This window comes from Xenopus laevis, chromosome 3L, assembly GCF_017654675.1.
Source record: "Xenopus laevis strain J_2021 chromosome 3L, Xenopus_laevis_v10.1, whole genome shotgun sequence".
NCBI lineage: Eukaryota > Metazoa > Chordata > Amphibia > Anura > Pipidae > Xenopus > Xenopus laevis.
The window spans coordinates 139,321,822-139,328,224 of NC_054375.1; the positions used below are offsets into that span (position 1 = coordinate 139,321,822).

A 6,403-nucleotide genomic window follows, 5' to 3' on the forward strand; every position below is an offset into this window, starting at 1 on the left:
TATTGCAGTTGACATCGGGAGTAGGAAAATGTCCTTCATCAAATGGAGCTTCTCCAAAGTCATATCTAACAGGAGCAAGACGACTTGCATTCCATATGCGTCCATCAGACAGTTCATTTGTGTATGGTCCTCGCTGGCGTCTCACTTCAAGTGGTGTAGTAAATTTAGATTGTCCTTGTTTCAGTATTCCTGGTTTCTTAATTCTGACTAAAAATCCAGGTTGAAAGTGCACCTCTCTTGCGCCACGTTAGTCAGTATTAGTCTTGCATTTGGCTTGGTGACATTTCACAGTGTCAGCAGTAGATGATTTTGTAGGCACAGTATTTTGTGGAAGTTTGATGTCTGCAACATGTAACTTAGTGCGCATCGGTCTGCCATGTAATAATTCAGCTGGAGATGATTGAGTTGTTGCATAGCACGTTGCTTTGTAGTTATGTAGGAACTCTGTTGTAAATACTTTCCAAGATTTCCCAGTAAGATTTGCTGTCTGTAGTGTTTCTTTCAGACTTCTGTTGAATCGCTCGATTTCTCCATTTGCTTGTGGGTAATACACTGAAGATTTCCTATGCACAATATTCCTCTCTCTCAGAAAGGATTCAAATTCATATCAGACAAACTGTGGTCCATTGTCTGTTATTAACTCCTTTGGATTACCTTCTCTGCTGAAGACTGTAGACAGAAATGTTATTACTGTAGCTGATGTTATATGAGAAACAAATGCAATTTCAGGCCATTTACTGTAATAGTCTATCAAGGTTATAGCAAATCTACAGTCTATAGGAGCATCTGTAACAGGACCGACAAAATCATTAGCAAGTTTTCCCCATGCTGAATCAGGGAATGGTACTGGAAGAAGTGGTGGTGTATGTGTGATAGCTGTTTTGTCATGATTCTGACAAGTAACTCAAGAATGAATGGCAGTTACCACATCAGCACAGTTTGCTATCATACAATAACGATGAGACACAGATAACATCATCAGCCACTGATTCTAACTGATGCCATTCCTAAGCAAAGTTTCTAAGGATATATTTTTAGAGCAAGATGACAAGGTTAAGAATGAGTTTCCACAAGTGGTTGGAACTATCTCTGGTAGCTATGCCAACAGTTATGTATTGGACAGACTATGAAGACAAATATTTTCTTTGTTAAAGAACTGCCAGGTTATAGCTTTGGAAAACTTTCAAAAATGCTACATTTTCCCCATGATTCTGTAATTCTTTCCATTATTATGTAGATACATTGGTCGGCGAAGATCTCTGCTTTAATATAAACACGAAAGGTACTGTTTATGGATACTGTAAAAAAGTTGGACGCACCTACAAACCCTGTGAACCTGAGTGAGTACTGTCCATCAGGATCCCTAAATAATAATGGGTCCTCAGCAGCCACAGGGACTGTTGTCTATCATCTGCTCCTACATTGTACCCTTTAAACTCATGTGTTACCAGACTAATACTGGTCATTGAGACACAGATTATGATAAAATTATAATGTTATACAAAGAAAGGGTCATAAAAATCCTTTGAGGGTCACATCAGTCCAAAAGGCCTTCAGCTGGACAGCCCTTTCCTAAACCATATCACCCATCCCAAATCTTACCATTATCTGGCCTCATTCAATGGGCCCAAGTTCTTTGCATGTCCTCTCCCAACACCAACGCCAAAAAGGTTCGGACTGGAGTTGGGGGAGTAACCCTCTTCTTCTACATATCATTATATAGGTGGGATCATCTAATTACACCACAAAGGTTAAAAAACACTTCATTAATATTCATGCAGATAAAATAGTGTCAAGTTTTTTGCAGTACGTTTACTGTATGGGTGTGGTGGGTTTTAGTGCTGCCTTGGAGGTGCACTTGGATGTCCAAGGACAATCTCATTTGAAGTTTCCTTATCTAGGAATGTGATGTGCGGAGTGCTGTATTGCAACAGTGATAACAAATATCCGACAGTTCCTGGTCCTGTTGCTGTGAAGGGTGAATGCAAAGCCCTTCTAGTTCCTGGAGGAATGGTGCAGAATGGAATAAAATGTGGAGATGGGAAGGCAAGTGTCCATAAATGCCATTATAGATAGTCGATAATGATCATTTGGAATTAGGCTGTTATGTTAATTAGATCTGTAGATTCTGTAAGTATTTGGAAACTAAGAAATGTATGTTGTCCCTGGTTGCCTCGGGGAACTAGTGATTGTAAGCTCCCTGGCAATAATGTCATCCCTCTAAACGTTGCTACAAATGCTATCATCCCTGGAGAACAATTAATATCTAGACGCAGGGACGTGACATGACCCCAAAGTGTCAATCTAATAAGCTATTTAGGTCCCTCAGCACAGGTTACACCAGTGTTATTTGATTCTTCCATTCAGTCTGGTGATGGTATCGTACACACAACATTATCTGAAGGTCCAGATGACTTCTGAGACTACTCTCTCCCCATTTCTAGGACTTACAGTATGTCTCTCTTGTTCCCTTCCCAGGTTTGTTACGGCAATGAATGTGTGTCTGTTAAAACTGCCTTTGGCTAATCTGGGTGTGACGGCAAGTGCTCAGGAAATGGGGTAAGTCCTTCTCATATGGGAAAGGCTGAACTAAATGGGCTTGTGTCTTTTTTCAGCCTATTTTACTTTATTTCTTATAGTTAATCTATCGTTTGTATTCACAGTGCTGTACATGTGGAAAAAATGTAATAAAAAGGAACAAAGGTTGCATTCTAGATGATTAGACCACATCAATTTAATAGAACATGATGTTCATTATTTCGATTGAGTTAAAAGAATGTAAAGCTGGGAAACAAATAGGTAAAAGGTGTAAGCATAGAGGCTGTAATTATGTCCCCCTCGGAAGCAACATGTTGCTCACCAACCCTTTGGTAGGGATGTAGCGAACTGCCGAGTATGTGTTCGCGAACGCCGTTCGCGAACACCGGCAAAAAATGCGAACAGTTCGCGAACAGTTCGCGAACAGTTCGCGAACTTCGAACATCCGAAAATCGTTCGATTCGAATGATCGAAGGGTTTTAATCGTTCGATCGAACGATTTTCGTTCGAATCGAACGATCGAAGCCATTCGATCGAATGATTTCATTCAATCCAATGGCTTCGATCGTTCGATTCGAACGACAATCGTTCGATTTTAGCGATCGAATGGTCGAACGATTTTGACGCGAACGCCTATTGGCGAACGTCGCGCGACGTTCGCGAACTTGCGGCGGACGCGAACAGTCGAAGTTCGCGCGAACTAGTTCACCGGCGAACAGTTCGCTACATCCCTACCCTTTGGATGTTACTCTAAACAGGTGCCAAACAGAGCCTCCTATAGGCTGCAAGGTCACATAGGGGCTACAAAATAAACAATCACAGTCCATTTGGTACCCCCAGGAACAATTTTCATGCATGTGTCAATGCTCCCCAATTCTGTTTAATTTTGTATGTGGCTCATGGGTAAAAAAGGTTGGGGACCCCTGATCTAAAGGAACATTGATGAGGAGGACTTGCATTAACAAACACAGCTGCAAAGGCCAGCTCCTAGTGAACTCCTAGTGATTTACCAGATGAAAGGTTTAGTGGATTTTATTTTAAAGAATTTCTGGGGTTTGTAAGGGGGTTCAGCCTAGCCTTTTTTGTTTTACAGGTAACTAATGCAATTGTCCAACTAGTTTATTTTGACCCCTGCCTGTCTAGCTTCTTTGCTGACTTTTCTATTTGTGCAGTCTTTTTGTGTCTTCTGAGGTAGAAAAACTGAAGTGAAAATAAAGATGGGTGGGAGAAACAATGAGAATCGTAGCCAGTAAATGGGCTGGACTTGTACCCTTAGGAAAATATTACTGTGCTGGGACCAAATTGACAGAATCAGGGGTGGAAGTGAACTTTCCCTAAGGGTTCCTGGATGAGCCAAGCAACTGAATCAGTTAATATTGGCAAGTGACTGAGGGAAATACAGATTAGTTATCCTTTTTTTAAATCAGTTTTGCCCTGTATAGTGATAAAAATGTATTTTAAAACTGGGCTTATTTTTCGCAATTATGAACTAAAGTGCCAATGTGGTGGGCACCACCCAATCTCTTACATAACTATAGTGCCAATGTAAGACACGGTGCTAATGTAAGACAGGGCACCACCCAACTGTAACATTACTAAAGTGCCAATGTAATGCAGGGTGGGCATCACCCAACTGTAACTTCCCTTTGGTAGTGAAAGACTATACAAGTACAACTTTTTCAATATCTTGAGAATGTATTCTGTATGAGCGGGGAGTGCACTGAGCAGCCTCTTGCATCCAGTTTGCACTCCACTTGCACAACCCTTGTTTGTTTGCCGTAGTTTATTTTGTTCTGCAATGTTTTATTCTGGCTTGCTTTTGTTTGGTTGGAAAAGGTGAATAAAGTTTACCAGCACCCTGCAATATTTTTACTTTTAAATAGTTCACGAAAAATATGCCATCACAAGTCTACTTTAACCCTACTTTAGCAGATACTCCATGTTTATTTAGTAAGTGATTGGGATACTGATCCTTTCTCCTTTTCCTTTTGTACTGTAGGTTGAATTGTTGCTTGACTAATCACATTTTCTTTTGTAGGTACCAGTGACCAAGACCTAGATGACCCTCCTCATACTGAATACTTTATTGGCATGGACACAATGTAGAGGCTGATCAACTGGTCCGAACCAAGAATTGCTTAGATTTTAGTGTAAAGAATCATTTTAAGTTAGAAACACAAACAATAAAAGTTTATAACACTCACAAAACAGTGGTCTGTATGTTTTTCCGAAGGCTTCAGGGTGAATTCTACATTGGCAGAATTCATCTATTACATTCATTTAAATATATATCTCTTCTGAGACTATATATTCTTCTTCCTTTTGTTTGTCATTCTAAAGAAACAAAATACTAAATACAGAGGGTAAATAGTTTCACTGCACTTAAATGATGGGACCTGTTATACAGAATGCTTGGGACCTGGGGTTTTCCACATAAGGGGTCTTTCTGTAATTTGGATCTCCATACTTTGCCACCTAAAATATCATATAAACATTAAATAAACCCAATAGGCTGGTTTTGCTTCCAGTAAGGATTAATTATATCTTAGTTGGGATCAAGTACAAGCTACTGTTTTATTATTACTGAGAAAATGGAAATAATTTAAAAAAATGTGAATTATTTGATTAAAATGTAGTCTATGGAAGACAGCCTTCCCATAATTTGGAGCCTTCTGGATAAAGGGTTTCCATATAACAGATCCCATACTGGATACAAGAGATATGTAGTGGTAAAGAAAAAGTACAGAAATACAACAACTCCTGCCCTGTTTGGCTCTAATGGATGGGAAGGCAAGAGTAGGAAAGAGGCCTGAGATGGGGAAAGTACATGGATAGGGAGGGAGCTGATGGTTAAATAGTAGAACAGATGGGTGAGTAGTGGAAATGAGAAGACGTTGTGGGCTAATGATTGTGGGGGGTAAAGAGAGGATTAAAAATAAGGTTAAGAAAGAAACATGAAACAATTTTGGTAAGGTGGGCTAGATAAAGAGTTGGGGGTGATAATTCACAGGGTAGAAGGAAACCTAAAGGATGGAAATAGGGCTGGGGAACTGAAATGATTTGGAAGAAAATATAGAGTAAGGACATGTGTTCAGCCTAACAGCACTGTATGTATATGTTGGTCTTAGCAGTTCTTAACATATGTGACACATTCCATGGCAGCAAACAAAGGGAAAAGGGGAACAGCATCTCAGGGAATTCATAGAACTAATTGGTATAAGTAGTATTGAGCACTAAAATTACCAGCATGCACCTCAGATACCAACATTTAAAACCTTTGTGGGTACATAGCCTAGGTGTAAGACATATGCTCACTAGGGATGAGACAAACTGGTCAGGAAAAGGGCAAATGTCATGTAAATACTTTTGAAATTGGGCAGAATGGTGATGCAGAGGTTAGTACTATTCCCTTGCATCGTTGGGGCCCTAGGTTTGATATAAGCGAGGCTGCTATCTGCGAGGAGTTTGTATGGTTTTCCCGTGTTTGCATGGATTTCTTCCAGTTTCCTCCCACAGGTCAAAAACAGGCTGGCTCCTGATAAAATTGACCCTAGTGACTGTGATAAGGATTGGAATACATTCTCCTTATATTATGAGTGCTTCAACTAAAACACAAGCATGGCAAAAATGTGTTCAAGTCCAAAATAGACACACAAACTAGTACATAAATGGAGAAAGTGTAAAACAAGCAGCACACAGACCTTGAATATATGAAACCTTCAAATTATTCAGGAGGGATAGTCTTTATAATATATATATTTATATTATAGTATCTGTTCTGCTGATATGCAGGGTTGGACTGGGAGGCCGGGGCCCACCGGGACTCCTTTCCAGGGCTACTGTCCAGGGCCCCCCTCCGGACCCC

General features: G+C 40.2%; 1 long non-coding RNA gene across 1 annotated transcript; it reads left to right on the plus strand.

Moving 5' to 3' along the window:
- Window positions 1-716: 716 nt before the first annotated feature.
- On the plus strand, window positions 717-4,988 carry LOC121401603. The gene is made up of 3 exons (XR_005966384.1): window positions 717-1,340; window positions 1,902-2,559; window positions 4,577-4,988. It is a non-coding gene; the product is annotated as an uncharacterized LOC121401603 (long non-coding RNA).
- The last annotated feature ends 1,415 nt before the right edge of the window (window positions 4,989-6,403 follow it).